Source organism: Salmo salar, chromosome ssa28, assembly GCF_905237065.1.
Source record: "Salmo salar chromosome ssa28, Ssal_v3.1, whole genome shotgun sequence".
In the NCBI taxonomy this organism is placed as follows: Eukaryota; Metazoa; Chordata; class Actinopteri; order Salmoniformes; family Salmonidae; genus Salmo; species Salmo salar.
This window is the reverse complement of record NC_059469.1, coordinates 31026025-31050000: the sequence shown is the minus strand read 5'-3', so window position 1 is coordinate 31050000 and position 23976 is coordinate 31026025. Positions and strand designations below refer to the sequence as shown.

General features: G+C 43.3%; 1 pseudogene; it reads left to right on the top strand.

Moving 5' to 3' along the window:
* Positions 1–23976, top strand: part of LOC106589866 (RNA binding protein fox-1 homolog 3-like) — an 891320-nt pseudogene that overhangs the window by 815071 nt on the left and 52273 nt on the right.

Sequence of the window (23976 nt, the reverse complement as noted above, 5' to 3'; positions counted from 1 at the left end):
TGCATGCTGAATGCTGAACTCTGAGCCGTAAGTGTGTGTGAGTGTGTGTGTGCGAGTGCATGTGTTTATATATCTCCTCTGCATGTGTGTGTGTGTGTGTGTGTGTGTGTGTGTGTGTGTGTGTGTGTGTGTGTGTGTGTGTGTGTGTGTGTGTGTGTGTGTGTGTGTGTGTGTGTGTGTGTGTGTGTGTGTGTGTTTAGGGGCATGTGTATCAGTTCAGATCAGAGTGTGTTTGATTCTTAAGGAGCAGAACAGAACACTCAGGTCAAGGTTTGATCCCGACAGACTTCAGCTTGATGTATGTGCCAGTTTGAAGTCCTCACTCGTGCTTTTCTAAATACATATATACACTCGCTCTTTCCGTCTCTGAATCACTTCTGTGTCCTGCCCGCAAATACATGTTTAAATTAACTCAATCGCTGGGTATTAAAGTGCTGCCAACGTTGCTTTAAATCCCACTTGTTTATCCAAAACACCCCCGCTTGTATCAGACATTCCAGGGCGAAAACATATAGATGTATTTTCCATCTCTCTCAGGGTGTTTTCGCCATGTCTGTCGTTCCTCCGCCCCCATTAAAGGGAAACCTAGTCAGTTACACAACCGAAAAGTGTCTTCCGCATTTAACCAAACCCTCTGAATCAGAGAGGTGCAGGAGTCATTTAACCAAACCCCTCTGAATCAGAGAGGTGCAGGAGTCATTTAACCAAACCCCTCTGAATCAGAGAGGTACAGGAGTCATTTAACCAAACCCCTCTGAATCAGAGAGGTGCAGGAGTCATTTAACCAAACCCCTCTGAATCAGAGAGGTGCAGGAGTCATTTAACCAAACCCCTCTGAATCAGAGAGGTACAGGAGTCATTTAACCAAACCCCTCTGAATCAGAGAGGTACAGGAGTCATTTAACCAAACCCCTCTGAATCAGAGAGGTGCAGGAGTCATTTAACCAAACCCCTCTGAATCAGAGAGGTACAGGAGTCATTTAACCAAACCCCTCTGAATCAGAGAGGTGCAGGAGTCATTTAACCAAACCCCTCTGAATCAGAGAGGTACAGGAGTCATTTAACCAAACGCCTCTGAATCAGAGAGGTGCAAGAGTCATTTAACCAAACCCCTCTGAATCAAAGAAGTGCAGGAGTCATTTAACCCAACCCCTCTGAATCAGAGAGGTGCAGGAGTCATTTAACCAAACCCCTCTGAATCAGAGAGGTACAGGAGTCATTTAACCAAACCCCTCTGAATCAGAGAGGTACAGGAGTCATTTAACCAAACCCCTCTGAATCAGAGAGGTGCAGGAGTCATTTAACCAAACCCCTCTGAATCAGAGAGGTGCAGGAGTCATTTAACCAAACCCCTCTGAATCAGAGAGGTGCAATAGTCATTTAACCAAACCCCTCTGAATCAGAGAGGTGCAGGAGTCATTTAACCAAACCCCTCTGAATCAGAGAGTTGCAGGAGTCATTTAACCAAACCACTCTGAATCAGAGAGGTGCAATAGTCATTTAACCAAACCCCTCTGAATCAGAGAGGTGCAGGAGTCATTTAACCAAACCCCTCTGAATCAGAGAGGTGCAGGAGTCATTTAACCAAACCACTCTGAATCAGAGAGGTGCAGGAGTCATTTAACCAAACCCCTCTGAATCAGAGAGGTGCAGGAGTCATTTAACCAAACCCCTCTGAATCAGAGAGGTGCAGGAGTCATTTAACCAAACCCCTCTGAATCAGAGAGGTGCAGGAGTCATTTAACCAAACCCCTCTGAATCAGAGAGGTGCAGGAGTCATTTAACCAAACCACTCTGAATCAGAGAGGTGCAGGAGTCATTTAACCAAACCCCTCTGAATCAGAGAGGTGCAGGAGTCATTTAACCAAACCCCTCTGAATCAGAGAGGTACAGGAGTCATTTAACCAAACCCCTCTGAATCAGAGAGGTGCAGGAGTCATTTAACCAAACCCCTCTGAATCAGAGAGGTGCAGGAGTCATTTAACCAAACCCCTCTGAATCAGAGAGGTGCAGGAGTCATTTGACCAAACCCCTCTGAATCAGAGAGGTGCAGGAGTCATTTAACCAAACCCCTCTGAATCAGAGAGGTGCAGGAGTCATTTAACCAAACCCCTCTGAATCAGAGAGGTGCAGGAGTCATTTAACCAAACCCCTCTGAATCAGAGAGGTGCAGGAGTCATTTAACCAAACCCCTCTGAATCAGAGAGGTGCAAGAGTCATTTAACCCAACCCCTCTGAATCAGAGAGGTGCAAGAGTCATTTAACCAAACCCCTCTGAATCAGAGAGTTGCCCAGGGCTGCCTTAATCAACGTCCACATCATCAGCACCCGGTGAGCAGTTGTTCTGTATCAACTGATTTGATCAAGGGCAGAACAGCAAATGTTTTCCCACCTTGCTGGCCCTGGGATTCAAACCAGAAACGTTTCAGTTATTGGCCCAACAGTCTTAACCACTAGGCTACCTGCCACCCCTATTGTTAAGGTAATATACAGTTGAAGTCAGAAGGTTACATACACCTTACTCAAATACATTTAAACTCAGTTTTTAACAATTACAGGCATTTAATCCTACAAAAAATTCCCTGTCTTAGGTCAGTTAGGACCACCACTTTATTTTAAGAATGTGAAATATCAGAATAATAGTAGAGATAATTAATTATTTCAGCTTTTATTTCTTTTATCACATTCCCAGTGGGTCAGAAGTTTAAATACATTCAATTAGTATTTGGTAGCATTGCCTTTCAATTGTTTAACTTGGGTCAAACGTTTTAGGTAGCCTTCCACAAACTTCCTGACTGATGTCTTGAGATGTTGCTTCAATATATCCACATAATTTTCATTCCTCATGTTGCCATCTATTTTGTGAAGTCACCAGTCCCTCCTAAGCACCCCCACAACATGATGCTGCCACCCCCGTGCTTCACGGTTGGGATGGTGTTTTTCTGCTTGCAGGTCTCCCCCTTTTTCCTCCAAACTTAACGATGGTCATTATGGCCAAACAGTTATATTTTTGTTTCATCAGACCAGAGAACATTTCTCCAAAAAGTACGATCTTTGTCCCCATGTGCAGTTGCAAACCATAGTCTGGCTTTTCTATGGCAGTTTTTGAGCAGTGGCTTCTTCCTTGCTGAGCGGCCTTTCAGGTTATGTCGATATAGGACTTGTTTTACTGTGGATATAGATACTTTTGTACCTGTTTCTTCCAGCATCTTCACAAGGTCCTTTGCTGTTGTTTTGGGATTGATTTGCACTTTTCACACCAAAGTACGTTCATCTCTAGGAGACAGAACACATCTCCTTCCTGAGCGGTATGATGGCTGCATGGTCCCATGGTGTTTATACTTGCATCCTATTGATTGAACAGATGAACGTGGTACCTTCAGGCGTTTGGAAATTGCTCCCAAGGATGAACCAGACTTGTGGAGGTCTACAATTTTTTTTCTGAGGTCTTGGCTGATTTCTTTTGATTTTCCCGTGATGTCAAGCAAAGAGGCACTGAGTTTCAAGGTAGGCCTTGAAATACATCCACAGGTACACCTCCAATTGACTCAAATGATGTCAATTAGCCTATCATAAGCTTCTAAAGCCATGACAGCATTTTCTGGAATTTTCCAAGCTGTTTAAAGGCAAAGTCAACTTAGTGTATGTAAACTTCTGACCCACTGGAATTGTGATACAGTGAATTGTAAGTGAAATAATCTGTCTGTAAACAATTGTTGGAAAAATGACTTGTGTCATGCGCAAAGTAGATGTCCTAACCGACTTGCCAAAACTATAGTTTGTTAACAAGAAATTTGTGGAGTGGTTGAAAATCGAGTTTTAATGACTCCAACCTAAGTGTATGTAAACTTCTGACTTCAACTGTATGTAATATATAAAAATTACCTGGGCCCATACATCACATCAGACACAGGCTAGTGTAGCGTTAGCGTAGCCTCAAGGTATGACCTGCTGGTCTATTGGATATGAAAGCCATTAGCTCTAATTAGCGGCCAAGGGAAATGCTAACACGGTGGGTTAGGAAAACATACTAAACTCAACTCGACGCTGCCAGAGGCTGCTCGATATAGAGAGCTGTTTTTCACTCAGCAACCTCAGAGGGAGAGATAAAAAAAAAATAACTTGAACATTTCTGTTTAGAGTGAGAGGCCCTAAGCGATTGATAGAGATGTTTGTAGAAAATGGATGCTGGCTCATTAGGTTTACAAGAACAAGGTGGTTCCCTTCACCAAGAAGATTTGAACTTTGTTTTCTGTTCATCTGATGCTGGTGATATACAGTGCCTTCAGAACGTATTCACTCCTTGACTTTTTCCACATTTTGGTGCATTACAAGGTGGGATTAAAATTGATTTAAATGTCATTTTTTTTGTCAATGATCTACATAAAATACTCCAATGTCAAAGTGTTCAACCCCCAGAGTCAATACATGTTCGAATCCCCTTTGGCAGCGATTTTAGCTGTGAGTCTCTAAGAGCTTTGAACACCTGGATTGTACAATATTTGAACATTATTATTTTTTAAATTCTTCAAGCTCTGTCAAGTTGGTTGTTGGGCAGCTATTTACAAATCTTGCCATCGATTTTCAAGCTGGTTTAAGTCAAAACTGTAACTAGGCCACTCAGAAATATTCAATGTTGTCTTGAGGTTATTGTCCTGCTGAAACTGGAATTCATCTCCCAGTGTCTGTTAGAAAGCAGACTGAACCAGGTTTCCTATAGGATTTTGCTTGTGCTCAGCTCTATTCCGTTTCTTTTTATCCTAAAAAACCTTGATAGTCCTTGCCGATGACAAGCATACCCAAACATGATGCAGCCACCACCATGCTTGAAAATATGAAGAGTGGTACTGTTCTGTTGGATTTTCCCCAAACACAACGTGTTGTATTCTGGACATTAGGTCTGGTTTTTCTATAAATACATTTCTTTGCCACATTTTATGCAGTTTTACTTTAGTGCCTTATTACAAACAGGATGCATGTTTTGGAATATTTGTATTCATTTAGGTTAGTATTGTGGAGTAACTACAATGCTGTTGATCCATCCTCAGTTTTCTCCTATCACAGCCATTAAACTCTGTAACTGTTGTAAAGGCATCATTGGCCTCATGGTGAAATCCCAGAGCTGATTCCTTCCCCTCCGGCAAACTGAGTTAGGAAGGACGCCTTTATCTTTGTAGTGACTGGGTTTATTGATACACCATCCAAAGTGTAATTAATAACTTCACCATGCTCAAAGGGATATTCAATGTCTGCTTTTTATTTTATTTTACCCATCTACCAATAGGTGCCCTTCTTTGCGAGGCAGTGGAAAATGTCCCTGGTCTTGTGTTTGAATCTGTGTTTGAAATTCACTGCTCGACTAAGGGGCCTTACAGATAATTGTATCTGTGGGGTACAGAGATGAGGTAGTCGAAACATAATTCTACTTTGACATTATGAGATATTGTGTGTAGGTCAGTGACAAAGAATCTCAATATAATCCATTTTAAATTCAGGCTGTAACACAACAAAATGTGGTAAAAGCCAATGAGTGTGAAGGCACTGTATTTCTGAAGGCACTGTATTATTCTGTATTATTATATTATTAGGTCTTGTTTTGCTATAACTATAGTATAACTATATTATAACTATATTATAACTATATTATAAGCCTGGCAAAAATGAAGCTCCAATATGCAGTTTAGCCTAACTGGCTGAGCTGACTGTAGTGTGTGTGTGTGTGTGTGTGTGTGTGTGTGTGTGTGTGTGTGTGTGTGTGTGTGTGTGTGTGTGTGTGTGTGTGTGTGTGTGTGCGCACATGTCTGCATGTTCTCTCTAACTGTCTAAACTCTATATCTGAACACAGGTTAACAACGCAACAGCAAGAGTTATGACAAACAAAAAGGTGGCAAACCCATACACGAACGGTAAGAGCTCCCCTTATCCTCCTCCCTCCTCCTCTCCTTCTCTCTCTTTCATTCATCCTCTCTGGAGTGATCTCTCTGCTCTCATATCGTTCCCTCCTCTTTCTTCACCTCCTCCCTACTCCCTCCTCTTTCTTCACCTCCTCCCTACTCCCTCCTCTTCTTTCACCTCCTCTCTGCTCCGTCCTACCCACTTCTTCTTTTTGACCGACAGGACAGACAGACAGACAGACAGGACAGACAGACAGACAGACAGACAGACAGACAGACAGACAGACAGACAGACAGACAGACAGACAGACAGACAGACAGACAGACAGACAGACAGACAGACAGACAGACAGACAGACAGACAGACAGACAGACAGATCAGTATATTTGCTCTACTAACTGATGAAAACAGATGGTGCAATATGTATTCAGTGACCCAGACTCTAACCCTATGATGACTGAACCATAAACCATAACCAGGGTCTTGACTGCAGCTACTCAGGTTATTTTCTATTTGCCTGGTTTTGGGTATTTTATTTTGGTTTTATTTGAATTCCTCAGTACATTCTTCATTTGAAATCATTTATTGAGGGTTTTTGGAAACTGCCTATTCCATATGGCCTTAACCATGGCTTTCCCCTGAGTTAGGAGATGATACAACCTAAGAAAAGAGGGTTCCTCAAGGGTTCTTCGGAAAGGGCAATGATTTTATGTGGAACCATAATGTCTCAAAGAACCCTTTGAATACTTCAATGGTTCTTTAAAGCTCACAAAAGGGTTCTTTCTTCTTTTAGTGATAGTTCAAATATAGGGGTGGCGGCTCATTAGAATACTTTATGGAGTGGTTTACGCACAGCTATTTTTGTGCAACCATGAATGAGAGTGTCCTTCCAGTTCATCTAATCTGTTGTGTTTTGGTTATAGCCAATGATGTGTCTTGCGAGAGACTCATACATGTCCTTGTATTAACTGAGAATGGTTGATTAAATTGGTTGATTAAGTCTTCTTTTTTTCCTCAGAGACCCCCAGCCATGGCAGGGCTAGCACACCTGATTCAACTTGTCAATTAACACAATAATAACACCTTTTGCAATTTTAACAAAACAATATGGATAATCACAATAAAAAAAACCTCTATGGTTCTTTCAAAGCATCTACAAATAACATTTGATTGAGGAACCATTCCACATAAAGAACAGCAGGGTTGGAAACGTAGCAGAACCCTTCTTCAATGCTACATAGACCCTTTAATTAATGGTTCTTTAAAGACCATTAGGAAAGGTATCTTTACAGCGCAGTGAAGCTTATATTGAAAACTGTATGAGCATGGTTCTTTATAGAACCTTCATAAAAAGGTTCCATATAGCCCCTTAAAAGGAACCCTTATTTGTCACTATATAGAGAAGTAGTATTTCGTTGTCTGTACAGGGACCATCTCTTAACATAATAAGTGTAAAGAGGGAAAGGGGAATTGGTTCGAACATAAGGAGCAAAGGGAGGAGATGGAGAAAGTGTTGAGAGGACGGTAGGAGAGGGTGGAGGGAAAGGGGGAGGAAAGTGAATTTGGTGGAGAGGAGAGTGAATGGATGAGTGGATGGAGCAAATAAAAAGCCAAGGGCTCATTCTGAAAGGGCTTTAGGGTTCGTCTCTGTCTCTCTCTCTGACACACATTCATGTTGATGGAAGAGAGAGATAAATCCAGAGAGAGAGAGACATGGAGAGGGAGAAGAGAGAGAGAGAAATGAAGAGAGAGAGAGGGGGAGAAGAGAGAGAGGGATAAATGGAGAGAGGGAGAAGAGAAAGAGAGATAAATGGAGAGAGAAGAGGCCAGTAATGAATTGGCCAGACATGTTAACACTCCTCTCTTCATCCCTCCATCCCTCCATCAGAGAAGGGTTAGAGCAGTGCAGACAGAATGAGACCTGACTCCCCTTCCGTCAGTGGACCACAACACCAACAAACCACCAAACTATCATACTACCACACAACTTCTCTCCTAGTTCACTATGCCTCTCCTCCCACCACTTCACCATGCTACACAGCCCTGGAAGAGGGGGTTTCCTCTACTCCTATCCCATCATCACGTCTCTAATTCCTATCCCATCATCAAGTTACTCTTCTCATCCCATCCTATCATCACGTCTCTCCTCGTATCTAATAATCATGACTCTACTCCTATCTGATCATCATGTCTCTCCTCCTATCCCATCAAAATATCTCTCCTCTCCTCCGATCCATTCATCATGTCTCTCCTCCAATCTCTCCTCTCCTCGTCTCTCATCATCACGTCTCTCCTCAACTCCTATCCAATCATCATGTCTCTCCTCTCCTCCAATCACATCATCATGTCTCTCCTCTCCTCCAATCACATCATCATGTCTCTCCTCTCCTCCTATCCCATCATCACATCACTCCTCCTAACCCATCATCATGTCTCAACCCCTATCCCATCATCATGTCTCTCCTCTCCTCCTATCCCATCATCATGCGTCTCCTCCTATCCCATCATCATGTCTCTCCTATCCTCGCATTCCATCATCATGACTTTCCTCCTATCCCATCATCATGTCTCTCCTCTCCTCCTATCCCATCATCATGTCTCTCCTCTCCTCCTATCCCATCATCATGTCTCTCCTCCTATCCCATCATCATGTCTCTCCTCCAATCTGATCATCATGTCTCTCCTCCTATTAAATCATCAAGTCTCTCCTCTCCTCCAATCCCATCATCATGTCTCTCCTCTCCTCCTATCCGATCATCATGTCTCTCCGTGTAACGTGCGTCGTATAGAGGGGACCAAGGCGCGGCATGTTGAGTGCTCATGATTATTCTTTTAATGAAAACTAAACACTTTTACAGAGAAACAAAAATGACAGCAAACAGTTCCGTCAGAAAGCAGACAACAAAACGGAAAACAACTACCCACAAACACAATAGAAAAAAACCCAACTTAAATATGATCTCCAATTAGAGGCAACGACGAGCAGCTGCCTCCAATTGGAGATCAACCCAAAAAAATACAACATAGACAAACTAGAACTTAAACATAGAAATAGAAAACATAGAAAACCACCCAAAACACCCCTTATCACGCCCTGACCTACTTTACTATAGAAAATAACATCTAACAAGGGTCAGGACGTGACACTCCTCTCCTCCTATCCCATCATCACGTCTCTCCTCTCCTCCTATCCCATCATCACGTCTCTCCTCTCCTCCAATCCCATCATCATTTCTCTCCTCCTGTCCCATCATCATGTCTCTCCTACAATCCAATCATCATGTCTCTCCTCCTATACCACCATCAAGTATCTCCTCTCCTCCTATCCCGTCATCATGTCTCTCCTCTCCTACAATCCCATCATCATGTCTCTCCTCTCCTCCTATCCCATCATCATGTCTCTCCTCTCCTCCTATCCCATCATAATGTCTCTCCTCTTATCCCATCATCATGTCTCTCCTCTCCTACAATCCCATCATAATGTCTCTCCTCTCCTCCTATCCAATCATCATGTCTCTCCTCTTATCCCATCATCACGTCTCTCCTCCAATCCCATCATCATGTCTCTCCTCCTATCTCATCATTATATCTCTCCTCCTATCCCATCGTCATGTATCTCCTCCTATCCCATCATCTTGTCTCTCCTCTCCTCCTATCCCATTATCAAGTCTCTCCTCTCCTCCTATCACATCATGTCTCTCCTCTCCTCGTGTCCCCTCATCATGGGTCTCCTCCTATCCCATCATCAAGTCTCTCCTCTCCTCCTATCCCATCATCACGTCTCCCCTCTCCTCCAATTGAATCATCATGTCTCTCCTCCGATACCATCATCATGACTTTCCTCTCCTCCTATCCCCTCATCATGCCTCTCCTCTCCTCCTATCCCATCATCATGTCTCTCCTCCTATCCCATCATCATGTCTCTCCTTCTATCCCATCATCATGTCTCTCCTCCTATCTAATCACCATGTCTCTCCTCCTATCCCATCATCATGTCTCTCCTCTCCTCCAATCCCATCATCATGTCTCTCCTCCTATCACATCATCATGTCTCTACTCCTATCCCATCATCACGTCTCTCCTCTCCTCCAATCCCATCATCATGTCTCTCCTCTCCTCCAATCCCATCATCATGTCTCTCCTCCTATCCAATCACCATGTCTCTCCTCCTATCCAATCACCATGTCTCTCCTCCAATCCCATCATAATGTCTCTCCTCTCCTACAATCCCATCATCATGTCTCTCCTTCTAGCTCATCGTCATGTCTTTCCTTTCCTCCTATCCCATCATCACGTCTCTCCTCTCCTCCTATCCCATCATCATGTTTCTCCTTCTATCCCATCATCATGTTTTTCCTCTTATGCCATCATCATGTCTCTCCTCCTATCCCATCATCATGTCTCTCCTCTCCTCCTATCCCATCATCATGTCTCTCCTCTCCTCCAATCCCATCATCATGTCTCTCCTGTCCTCCTATCCCATCATCATGTCTCTCAACCTATCCCATTATCAAGTCTCTCTTCAGATCTCATCATCATGTCTCTCCACCAATCCATCATCATGTCTCTCCTCTCCTCTGCTCCTATAACATTCTCATGTCTCGCCTCCTATCCAAGCATCATGCTTCTCCTCCTATCCCATCATCATTCTTCTCCTCCTATCCCATCATCATGTCTTTCCTTTCCTCCTATCCCATCATCATGTCTCTCCTCTCCTCCTATCATCATGTCTTTCCTCTCCTCCTGTCCCATCATCACGTCTCTCCTCTCCTCCTATCCCGTCATCACGTCTCTCCTCTCCTCCAATCCCGTCATCATGTCTCTCCTCCTATCCCATCATCATGTCTCTACTCCGTTCCCATCATAATGTCTCTCCTCTCCTCCTATAACATTGTCATGTCTCTCCTCCTATCCCATCATCATGTCTTTCCTCTCCTCCTATCCCATCATCATGTCTCTCCTCCTATCCCATCATCATGTCTCTCCTCCTATCTCATCATCATGTCTCTCCTCCTATCTCATGATCATGTTTCTCCTCCTATCCCATCATCTTGTCTCTCCTCCTATCCCATCATGTCTTTCCTCTCCTCGTATCCCATCATCACGTCTCTCCTCTCCTCCTATCCCATCATCATGTCTCTCCTCCTATCCCATCATCACTTCTCGCTTCTCTTCCTATCCCATCATCATGTCTTTCCTCTCCTCCAATCCCATCATCATTTCTTTCCTCTCCTCCTATCCCATCATCATGTCTCTCCTCCTAACACACCATCATGTCTCTCCTCTTCTCCTGTCTCATCATCACGTCTCTCCTCTTCTCCTATCCCATCGTCATGTATCTCCTCTCCTCCTATCCCATCATCACGTCTCTCCTCTCCTCCTGTCTCATCATGACGTCTCTCCTCTACTCCTATCCCATCATCATGTCTCTCCTCTCCTCCTATCCCATCATCATGTCTCTCCTCCTATCTCACCATCATGTTTCTCCTCTTCTCCTGTCTCATCATCATGTCTTTCCTCTCCTCCTATCCCATCATCATGTTGCTCCTCTCCTACTTTCCCATCATGTCTCTCCTCCTATCCCATCATCACGTCTCTCCGCCTATCTCATCATCACGTCTCTCCTCTCCTCTTAACCCATCATCATGTCTCTCCTCTCCTCCTATAACATCATCATGTCTCTCCTCCAATCTCATCATCATGTCTCTCCTCCTATCCCATCATCATGTCTCTCCTCTCCTCCTATAACATCATCATGTCTCTCCTCCAATCTCATCATCATGTCTCTCCTCCTATCCCATCATCATGTCTCTCCTCTCCTCCTATAACATCATCATGTCTCTCCTCCAATCTCATCATCATGTCTCTCTTCCTATCCCATCATCATGTCTCTCCTCTCCTCCTATCCCATCATCATGTCTCTCCTCCTATCCCAACACCATGTCTTTCCTCTACTCCAATCCATAATCATGTCTCTCCTCTCCTCCTATCCCATCATCACATCTCTCCTCTCCTCCTATCCCATCATCACATCTCTCCTCTCCTCCTATCCCATCATCATGTCTCTCCTCCTATCTCACCATCATGTTTCTCCTCTTCTCCTGTCTCATCATCATGTCTCTCCTCTCCTCCATTCCCATCATCATTACCCGCCTCCTATCCAATCATCATGTCGCTCCTCTCCTCCTTTCCCATCATAATTTCTCTCCTCCTATCCCATCATCATGTCTCTCCTCCTATCTCATCATCACGTCCCTCCTTTCCTCCTATCCCATCATCATGTCTCTCCTCCTATCCCATCATTATGTCTCTACTCCTATGTCACCATCATGTCTCTCCTCTTCTCCTGTCTCATAATCATGTCTCTCCTCTCCTCCTATCCCATCATCATTCTTCTCCTCCTATCCCATCATCATGTCTCTCCTCCTATAACATTGTCATGTCTCTCCTCCTATCCCATCATCATGTCTCTCCTCCTATAACATTGTCATGTCTCTCCTCCTATCTCATCATCATGTCTCTCCTCCTATGCCATCATCATGTCTCTCCTCCAATCTCATCATGTCTCTCCTCTCCTCCTATCCCATCATCATGTCTCTCCTCCTATAACATTGTCATGTCTCTCCTCCTATTCCATCATCATGTCTCTCCTCCTAGCTCATCATCATGTCTCTCCTCCTATCCCATCATCAAATCTCTCCTCTCTTCCTATCCCATCATCATGTCTTTCCTCTCCTCCTATCCCATCATCATTACTTTCCTCTCTTCCTATCCCATCATCAAGTCAATCCTCTCCTCCTATCCCATCATCATGTTTCTCCTCCTATCCCATCATCATGACTCTCCTCTGCTCCTATCCCGTCATCACGTCTCTCCTCTCCTCCAATCCCATCATCATGTCTCTCCTCCTATCCCATCATCATGTTTCTCCTCCTATCCCATCATCATGTCTTCCCTTTCCTCCTATCCCATAATCATGTCTCTCCTCTCCTCCTATCATCATGTCTTTCCTCTCCTCCTATCCCATCATCACGTCTATCCTCTCCTCCTATCCCGTCGTCACGTCTCTCCTCTCCTCCAATCCCATCATCATGCCTCTACTCCTATCCCATCATCATGTTTCTCCTTCTATCCCATCATCATGTCTTTCCTCTTATGCCATCATCATGTCTCTCCTCTCCTCCTATCCCATCATCATGTCTCTACTCCTATCCCATCATCATGTCTCTCCTGTCCTCCAATCCCTTCATCATGTCTCTCAACCTATCCCATCATCATGTCTCTCTTCAGATCTCATCATCATGTCTCTCCACCAATCCATCATCATGTCTCTCCTCTCCTCTCCTCCTATAACATTGTCATGTCTCGCCTCCTATCCCAACATCATGCTTCTCCTCCTATCCCATCATCATGTCTTTCCTTTCCTCCTATCCCATCATCATGTCTCTCCTCTCCTCCTATCCCGTCATCTCGTCTCTCCTCTCCTCCAATCCCGTCATCATGTCTCTCCTTCTATCCCATCATCATGTTTCTCCTCTCCTCCAATCCCATCATCACGTCTCTCCTCTCCTCCAATCCCATCATCATGTCTCTCCTTCTATCCCATCATCATGTTTTTCCTCTTATGCCATCATCATGTCTCTCCTCCTATCCCATCATCATGTCTCTCCTCTCCTCCTATCCCATCATCATGTCTCTCCTCTCCTCCAATCCCATCATCATGTCTCTCCTGTCCTCCTATCCCATCATCATGTCTCTCAACCTATCCCATCATCATGTCTCTCTTCAGATCTCATCATCATGACTCTCCACCAATCCATCATCATGTCTCTCCTCTCCTCTCCTCCTATAACATTCTCATGCCTCGCCTCCTATCCAAACATCATGCTTCTCCTCCTATCCCATCATCATTCTTCTCCTCCTATCCCATCATCATGTCTTTCCTTTCCTCCTATCCCATCATCATGTCTCTCCTCTCCTCCTATCATCATGTCTTTCCTCTCCTCCTGTCCCATCATCACGTCTCTCCTCTCCTCCTATCCCGTCATCACGTCTCTCCTCTCCTCCAATCCCGTCATCATGTCTCTCCTCCTATCCCATCATCATGTCTCTACTCCTTTCCCATCATAATGTCTCTCCTCTCCTCCTATAACATTGTCATGTCTCTCCTCCTATCCCATCATCATGTCTTTCCTCTCCTCCTATCCCATCATCATGTCTCTCCTCCTATCTCATCATCATGTTTCTCCTCCTATCCCATCATCATGTCTCTCCTTCTATCCCATCATCATGTCTTTCCTCTCCTCCAATCCCATCATCATTTCTTTCCTCTCCTCCTATCCCATCATCATGTCTCTCCTCCTAACACACTATCATGTCTCTCCTCTTCTCCTGTCTCATCATCACGTCTCTCCTCTCCTCCTATCCCATCGTCATGTATCTCCTCTCCTCCTATCCCATCATCACGTCTCTCCTCTCCTCCTGTCTCATCATGACGTCTCTCCTCTACTCCTATCCCATCATCACGTCTCTCCTCTCCTCCTATCCCATCATCATGTCTCTCCTCCTATCTCACCATCATGTCTCTCCTCTTCTCCTGTCTCATAATCATGTCTCTCCTCTCCTCCTATCCCATCATCATGTCTCTCCTCTCCTCCTATAACATCATCATGTCTCTCCTCCAATCTCATCATCATGTCTCTCCTCCTATCCCATCATCATGTCTCTCCTCCTATCCCAACATCATGTCTTTCCTCTACTCCTATCCCATCATCACATCTCTCCTCTCCTCCTATCCCATCATCATGTCTTTCCTCCTATCTCACCATCATGTTTCTCCTCTTCTCCTGTCTCATCATCATGTCTCTCCTCTCCTCCATTCCCATCATCATTACCCGCCTCCTATCCCATCATCATGTCTCTCCTCCTATCTCACCATCATGTTTCTCCTCTTCTCCTGTCTCATCATCATGTCTCTCCTCTCCTCCATTCCCATCATCATTACCCGCCTCCTATCCCATCATCATGTCGCTCCTCTCCTCCTTTCCCATCATAATTTCTCTCCTCCTATCCCATCATCATGTCTCTCCTCCTATCTCATCATCACGTCTCTCCTCTCCTCCTATCCCATCATCATGTCTCTCCTCCTATCCCATCATCATGTCTCTACTCCTATGTCACCATCATGTCTCTCCTCTTCTCCTGTCTCATAATCATGTCTCTCCTCTCCTCCTATCCCATCATCATTCTTCTCCTCCTATCCCATCATCATGTCTCTCCTCCTATAACATTGTCATGTCTCTCCTCCTATCCCATCATCATGTCTCTCCTCCTATAACATTGTCATGTCTCTCCTCCTATGCCATCATCATGTCTCTCCTCCAATCTCATCATGTCTCTCCTCTCCTCCTATCCCATCATCATGTCTCTCCTCCTATAACATTGTCATGTCTCTCCTCCTATTCCATCATCATGTCTCTCCTCCGAGCTCATCATCATGTCTCTACTCCTATCCCATAATCAAATCTCTCCTCTCCTCCTACCCATCATGTCTTTCCTCTCCTCCTATCCCATCATCACGTCTCTCCTCTCTTCCTATCCCATCATCATGTCTTTCCTCTCCTCCTATCCCATCATCATTACTTTCCTCTCTTCCTATCCCATCATCAAGTCAATCCTCTCCTCCTATCCCATCATCATGTTTCTCCTCCTATCCCATCATCATGTCTTCCCTTTCCTCCTATCCCATAATCATGTCTCTCCTCTCCTCCTATCATCATGTCTTTCCTCTCCTCCTATCCCATCATCACGTCTATCCTCTCCTCCTATCCCGTCGTCACGTCTCTCCTCTCCTCCAATCCCATCATCATGCCTCTACTCCTATCCCGTCGTCACGTCTCTCCTCTCCTCTTATGCCATCATCATGTCTCTCCTCCTATCCCATCATCATGTCTCTCCTCTCCTCCTATCCCATCATCATGTCTCTCCTCTCCTCCAATCCCATCATCATGTCTCTCCTGTCCTCCTATCCCATCATCATGTCTCTCAACCTATCCCATCATCATGTCTCTCTTCAGATCTCATCATCATGACTCTCCACCAATCCATCATCATGTCTCTCCTCTCCTCTCCTCCTATAACATTCTCATGCCTCGCCTCCTATCCAAACATCATGCTTCTCCTCCTATCCAAACATCATGCTTCTCCTCCTATCCCATCATCATGTCTTTCCTTTCCTCCTATCCCATCATCATGTCTCTCCTCTCCTCCTATCATCATGTCTTTCCTCTCCTCCTGTCCCATCATCACGTCTCTCCTCTCCTCCTATCCCGTCATCACGTCTCTCCTCTCCTCCAATCCCGTCATCATGTCTCTCCTCCTATCCCATCATCATGTCTCTACTCCTTTCCCATCATAATGTCTCTCCTCTCCTCCTATAACATTGTCATGTCTCTCCTCCTATCCCATCATCATGTCTTTCCTCTCCTCCTATCCCATCATCATGTCTCTCCTCCTATCTCATCATCATGTCTCTCCTCCTATCTCATCATCATGTTTCTCCTCCTATCCCATCATCATGTCTCTCCTTCTATCCCATCATCATGTCTTTCCTCTCCTCCAATCCCATCATCATTTCTTTCCTCTCCTCCTATCCCATCATCATGTCTCTCCTCCTAACACACTATCATGTCTCTCCTCTTCTCCTGTCTCATCATCACGTCTCTCCTCTCCTCCTATCCCATCGTCATGTATCTCCTCTCCTCCTATCCCATCATCACGTCTCTCCTCTCCTCCTGTCTCATCATGACGTCTCTCCTCTACTCCTATCCCATCATCACGTCTCTCCTCTCCTCCTATCCCATCATCATGTCTCTCCTCCTATCTCACCATCATGTCTCTCCTCTTCTCCTGTCTCATAATCATGTCTCTCCTCTCCTCCTATCCCATCATCATGTCTCTCCTCTCCTCCTATAACATCATCATGTCTCTCCTCCAATCTCATCATCATGTCTCTCCTCCTATCCCATCATCATGTCTCTCCTCCTATCCCAACATCATGTCTTTCCTCTACTCCTATCCCATCATCACATCTCTCCTCTCCTCCTATCCCATCATCATGTCTTTCCTCCTATCTCACCATCATGTTTCTCCTCTTCTCCTGTCTCATCATCATGTCTCTCCTCTCCTCCATTCCCATCATCATTACCCGCCTCCTATCCCATCATCATGTCTCTCCTCCTATCTCACCATCATGTTTCTCCTCTTCTCCTGTCTCATCATCATGTCTCTCCTCTCCTCCATTCCCATCATCATTACCCGCCTCCTATCCCATCATCATGTCGCTCCTCTCCTCCTTTCCCATCATAATTTCTCTCCTCCTATCCCATCATCATGTCTCTCCTCCTATCTCATCATCACGTCTCTCCTCTCCTCCTATCCCATCATCATGTCTCTCCTCCTATCCCATCATCATGTCTCTACTCCTATGTCACCATCATGTCTCTCCTCTTCTCCTGTCTCATAATCATGTCTCTCCTCTCCTCCTATCCCATCATCATTCTTCTCCTCCTATCCCATCATCATGTCTCTCCTCCTATAACATTGTCATGTCTCTCCTCCTATCCCATCATCATGTCTCTCCTCCTATAACATTGTCATGTCTCTCCTCCTATGCCATCATCATGTCTCTCCTCCAATCTCATCATGTCTCTCCTCTCCTCCTATCCCATCATCATGTCTGTCCTCCTATAACATTGTCATGTCTCTCCTCCTATTCCATCATCATGTCTCTCCTCCGAGCTCATCATCATGTCTCTACTCCTATCCCATAATCAAATCTCTCCTCTCCTCCTACCCATCATGTCTTTCCTCTCCTCCTATCCCATCATCACGTCTCTCCTCTCTTCCTATCCCATCATCATGTCTTTCCTCTCCTCCTATCCCATCATCATTACTTTCCTCTCTTCCTATCCCATCATCAAGTCAATCCTCTCCTCCTATCCCATCATCATGTTTCTCCTCCTATCCCATCATCATGTCTTCCCTTTCCTCCTATCCCATAATCATGTCTCTCCTCTCCTCCTATCATCATGTCTTTCCTCTCCTCCTATCCCATCATCACGTCTATCCTCTCCTCCTATCCCGTCGTCACGTCTCTCCTCTCCTCCAATCCCATCATCATGCCTCTACTCCTATCCCATCATCATGTTTCTCCTTCTATCCCATCATCATGTCTTTCCTCTTATGCCATCATCATGTCTCTCCTCTCCTCCTCATCATCATGTCTTTCTCTACTCCTATCCCATCATCATGTCTCTCCTGTCCTCCAATCCCGTCGTCACGTCTCTCCTCTCCTCCAATCCCATCATCATGCCTCTACTCCTATCCCATCATCATGTTTCTCCTTCTATCCCATCATCATGTCTTTCCTCTTATGCCATCATCATGTCTCTCCTCTCCTCCTATCCCATCATCATGTCTCTACTCCTATCCCATCATCATGTCTCTCCTGTCCTCCAATCCCTTCATCATGTCTCTCAACCTATTCCATCATCATGTCTCTCTTCAGATCTCATCATCATGTCTCTCCACCAATCCATCATCATGTCTCTCCTCTCCTCTCCTCCTATGCCATCATCATGTCTCTCCTCCAATCTCATCATGTCTCTCCTCTCCTCCTATCCCATCATCATGTCTCTCCTCCTATAACATTGTCATGTCTCTCCTCCTATTCCATCATCATGTCTCTCCTCCGAGCTCATCATCATGTCTCTACTCCTATCCCATAATCAAATCTCTCCTCTCCTCCTACCCATCATGTCTTTCCTCTCCTCCTATCCCATCATCACGTCTCTCCTCTCTTCCTATCCCATCATCATGTCTTTCCTCTCCTCCTATCCCATCATCATTACTTTCCTCTCTTCCTATCCCATCATCAAGTCAATCCTCTCCTCCTATCCCATCATCATGTTTCTCCTCCTATCCCATCATCATGTCTTCCCTTTCCTCCTATCCCATAATCATGTCTCTCCTCTCCTCCTATCATCATGTCTTTCCTCTCCTCCTATCCCATCATCACGTCTATCCTCTCCTCCTATCCCGTCGTCACGTCTCTCCTCTCCTCCAATCCCATCATCATGCCTCTACTCCTATCCCATCATCATGTTTCTCCTTCTATCCCATCATCATGTCTTTCCTCTTATGCCATCATCATGTCTCTCCTCTCCTCCTATCCCATCATCATGTCTCTACTCCTATCCCATCATCATGTCTCTCCTGTCCTCCAATCCCTTCATCATGTCTCTCAACCTATTCCATCATCATGTCTCTCTTCAGATCTCATCATCATGTCTCTCCACCAATCCATCATCATGTCTCTCCTCTCCTCTCCTCCTATAACATTGTCATGTCTCGCCTCCTATCCCAACATCATGCTTCTCCTCCTATCCCATCATCATGTCTTTCCTTTCCTCCTATCCCATCATCATGTCTCTCCTCTCCTCCAATCCCGTCATCATGTCTCTCCTTCTATCCCATCATCATGTTTCTCCTCTCCTCCAATCCCATCATCATGTCTCTCCTCTCCTCCTATAACATAGTCATGTCTTTCCTCCTATCCCATCATCATGTCTCTCCTCCTTTCCCATCATCATGTCTTTCTTCCTATCCCACCATCATGTCTCTCCTCCTATCTCATCATCATGTCTCTCCTCCTATCTCATGATCATGTCTCTCCTCCTATCTCATGATCATGTCTCTCCTCCTATCCCATCATGTCTCTCCTCTCCTCCTATCCCATCATCACGTCTCGCTTCTCTTCCTATCCCATCATCATGTCTTTCCTCTCCTCCAATCCCATCATCATTTCTTTCCTCTCCTCCTATCCATCATCACGTCTCTCCTCTCCTCTTATCCCATCATCATGTCTCTCCTCTTATCCCATCATCATGTCTCTCCTCCTATCCCATCATCATGTCTCTCCTCCTATCTCACCATCATGTCTCTCCTCTTCTCCTGTCTCATCATCATGTCTCTCCTCCTATCATATCATCATGTCTCTCCTCTTATCCCATCATCATGTCTCTCCTCTTATCCCATCATCATGTCTCTCCTCCTATCCCATCATCATGTCTCCTCTCCTATCTCATCATCATGTCTCTCTTCCTATCTCATCATCATATCTCTCCTCCTATCTCATCATCATGTCTCTCCTCTTATCCCATCATCATGTCTCTCCTCTCCTCCTATCCCATCATCATGTCTCTCCTCTTATCCCATCATCATGTCTCTCCTCTCCTCCTATCCCATCATCATGTCTCTCCTCCTATCCCATCATCATGTCTCTCCTCTCCTCCTATCCCATCATCATGTCTCTCCTCCTATCCCATCATCATGTCTCTCCTCTCCTCCTATCCCATCATCATGTCTCTCCTCTTATCCCATCATCATGTCTCTCCTCTTATCCCATCATCATGTCTCTCCTCTCCTCGTGTCCCATCATCATGTTTATCCTCCAATCCCATCATCATGTCTCTCCTCCTATCCCATCATCATGTCTCTCTTCCTATCCCATCATCATGTCTCTCCTCCTATCCCATCATCATGTCTCTCCACCAATCCATCATCATGTCTCTCCTCTCCTCCTATCCCATCATAATGTCTCTCCTTTTATCCCATCATCATGTCTCTCCTCTCCTTCTATCTCTTCACCATGTCTCTCCTCTTATCCCATCACCATGTCTCTCCTCTCCTCCTATCCCATCATAATGTCTCTCCTCTTATTCCATCATCATGACTCTCCTCTCCTCCTAACCCACCATGATGTCTCTCCTCTCCTCCTATCTCTTCATCAATTCTCTCCTCTCTTCCTATCCCATCATAATTTCAATTCTTTTATCCCTTCATCACGTCTTTCCTCCTATCTCATCACCATTTTCCCAAGATGGCGTAGCAGTCAGATGTCTTTGTCTTCCTCTTGTCATGTCCCGTGTTTATATATTTTTATGTCTTTTTTCTTCTCAATTTAAAAAAATATATTTTTCTTAACCTCAACTTCAACATACTCTCCTGCAATCCGCCTCACCCAATGTGGTATGGATCTGCTATTTTCTTTACTCTTGAACCGGAACCCCCAACAGCAGCTAGCCAGCTAACTACCTACTTGCTAGTTGTCAGCTAGCCACTGCTTGCTGTCTTCAGCTAACCTTTAGCCCGGACAACTTTTGTCAGTCTGCACAGCGCGACTCAAACCAGAGCAAATCGGACTTATTTTTCTCCATATGTTCAGATTCCTACATCAAGCTCTGAACTTTTTTTCTTTAGTATTTTTTTTTAATGAACACAACAAATACAAAAAACCCTGAAATATACAAACAAGAGTACAAAACCTAACAGACAGGGGTATTACATATCAAGATTCATTTTCAATTTGTTAAATACTTTTATGGTGCGTATTGCTTTTTTGTTTTTACATTTACTGATCATTTCAAAATAATATTTCAATTCCATCTTAAATAATGTGAAAGGGGGTTTGTTCTCTGCCCTCTGCATTTTATGGACAAAGAATCTTCCATGAAAGATAAACAAATGAACAATGAAAGTTAAATCAGGGTCCATATCATTTGGTTCAAAATAAAACATAATATCAGAGTCTTTCAAATGAACATTAATAGTAGTTTCTTTGAAAATAAAATCTTCTAACTCACACCAAAATCTTCTGACATAAGAGCAGTCCCAAAATAAATGGTCAAGAGTCTCTGGTTCACAACCACAAAATACACATTTGTTATCAATAGCTATTTTAAATCTGTGTATAATAAAGGTTTTTACAGGGTAGATTCTATGAATGAGTTTGAATGATACTTCTTTCACCTTATTAGATATACAATATTTACCAGATAACAACGAAACTTTGTTCCTGTTCACTTGTCCTAGGATTGTATTCCAGTACATTTTAGCAGAGGGAATAGTAACATATCGACATAGTTTCCTTATATACATGTTATTACATTTATAGTTTAAAATGCCAATTCCTTCTAGTTGTATTGAGGCTACAAAATCCTCAACAGTTGCACTTGGAGTATTGTTATATTCTCCTAAAAGAAGAATAGCACCTTTAGGGACAGCTCTAACAACCAGTAGATACTCCTCAGGAGTGAATGTAACATTGTGTGTTCTAATAAATTCTGGATAATCATATAGTTGTCCATCATTGTTCAGTAATTGTTTAACCCAAATAATGTTGATGTCAAACCAGTTCTGGAAAAACAAAGACTTATTTTTGTATTTTATGTCTTTATTATTCCAGATTGTATACCTATGAGGGGAAAAATTGTGTTTGTACATGAGGTTCCAAGTTAGAAGTTAGAAGCTTAATAAGAATTTTACCCATATCAAAGTTGCATTTGAGTAAGAATTCTAGACCACCAATTTGTTGGAATATTAAATTAGGGATGATATTCCAGATGCAATCCTTATTTCTTAAATAGTTTTGCATCCATTTAATTTTTAATATTATATTAGAGGTTTTAAAATCCAGAGCATTCAACCCTCCCTCACCTTGGGTGCTACATATTACTGCTTTTCTTAAATAATGTGGTTTATTCCTCCATATGAAGTTAAATCATTTCGTATCAACCATTTTAGTTACTGACAGAGGAACATCCAAGGCAAGGGAGGTAAACTAATCTGGGCACTAATCTGGTTATTAAGAAAGATCTCTTAATAACCAGGAGTTAAATCTCTTTCCAATTTTCTCTACAATAGGAGAGAAATTTAAGTTGGCCCTTTCTTTCTGATCTTTGCTAACTGTAATACTAAGATATGTGATCACATCTTTTACAGGGATATTACATACTGAGTTTAAGTCACATCTTTTCAACGCAAATAATTCACATTTCCTAATATTCAGAGATAAACCTGATACATGTGTGAAGGCATTAATACACTCAATAGCTTTCTTGACTTCATTATGATCGTTCAAAAAAATGGTGGTGTCGTCAGCCAATTGTGAACATTTTATCTCTTTGTCTTGTATCTGAATACCCCTAAAACTATCCTTATTTATATGAAGTGCCATAACTTGTGTGACCAATAAAAATCTGAAAGGAGAAATTGGACATCCTTGTTTAATTCCATGTCTAATGTCAAATCTTTCTGAAGTTCCATGGGATAATTTAACAGAGCTGTTACTATTATTGTAAAGTGTCTTAATTACATTTTGAAAATATTGACCAAAACAAAAAAATCGAAGAGTCTCAAAAAGAAAATAATGTTCAACTGTATCAAATGCCTTGTAAAAGTCTACAAATAAAATAAAGCTATCTTCCATAATGTGCTCATTGTAGTCTATCAAGTCCAATACTAGTCGAATATTATTACATATATGTCTGCCCTTCATAAAACCAGACTGGGTATCATCAATGATTTGGTCAAGACCTTTTTTAAGTCTTTCTGCAAAGATGGATGCAAGTATCTTTCCATCATTGTTCATTAATGTGATTGGTCTCCAATTTTCTAACATCATAGAATCTTTGTTTGGTTTGGGTATTACAGAAATTAAGCCCTGTGTCATAGAAACAGGCAGGACCCCTAAATCCCTTGCCTCCTTAAAAACATTAAATATAAATTCAATAATATCCCCCTGAAAATATTTATAGAATTCACTGATAATGCCATCATTCCCTGGAGATTTGTTCTCTTTTAACTTGCTGATACATTTTTTTATTTCATTAATAGAAATAATTTCATCACAAGACTTTTGGAAGTCTTCATCTATGAATTTTGCACAGTCTTTGACAGAGTCTAGAAAGGCAGATATGTCACTAGTAGGACAGGCATTACTGGTATAAAGGTTACCATAGAATTCCGAAACATATTTTGAAATATCTTTGGGGTTTTCATTTTCTTTGCCATCTATATTGAGCTTATGAATAGATGTAAATTCAGAATTCTTTCTTTCTAAATTGTAAAAGTATTTTGTATTTTTTTCACCTTCCTCCAACCATCTTCTTGATCTTACAAATGCCCCTTTTGCTCTCTCTTCATACATTTGGTCCATATCTAGTTGTAAAGAGAATAACT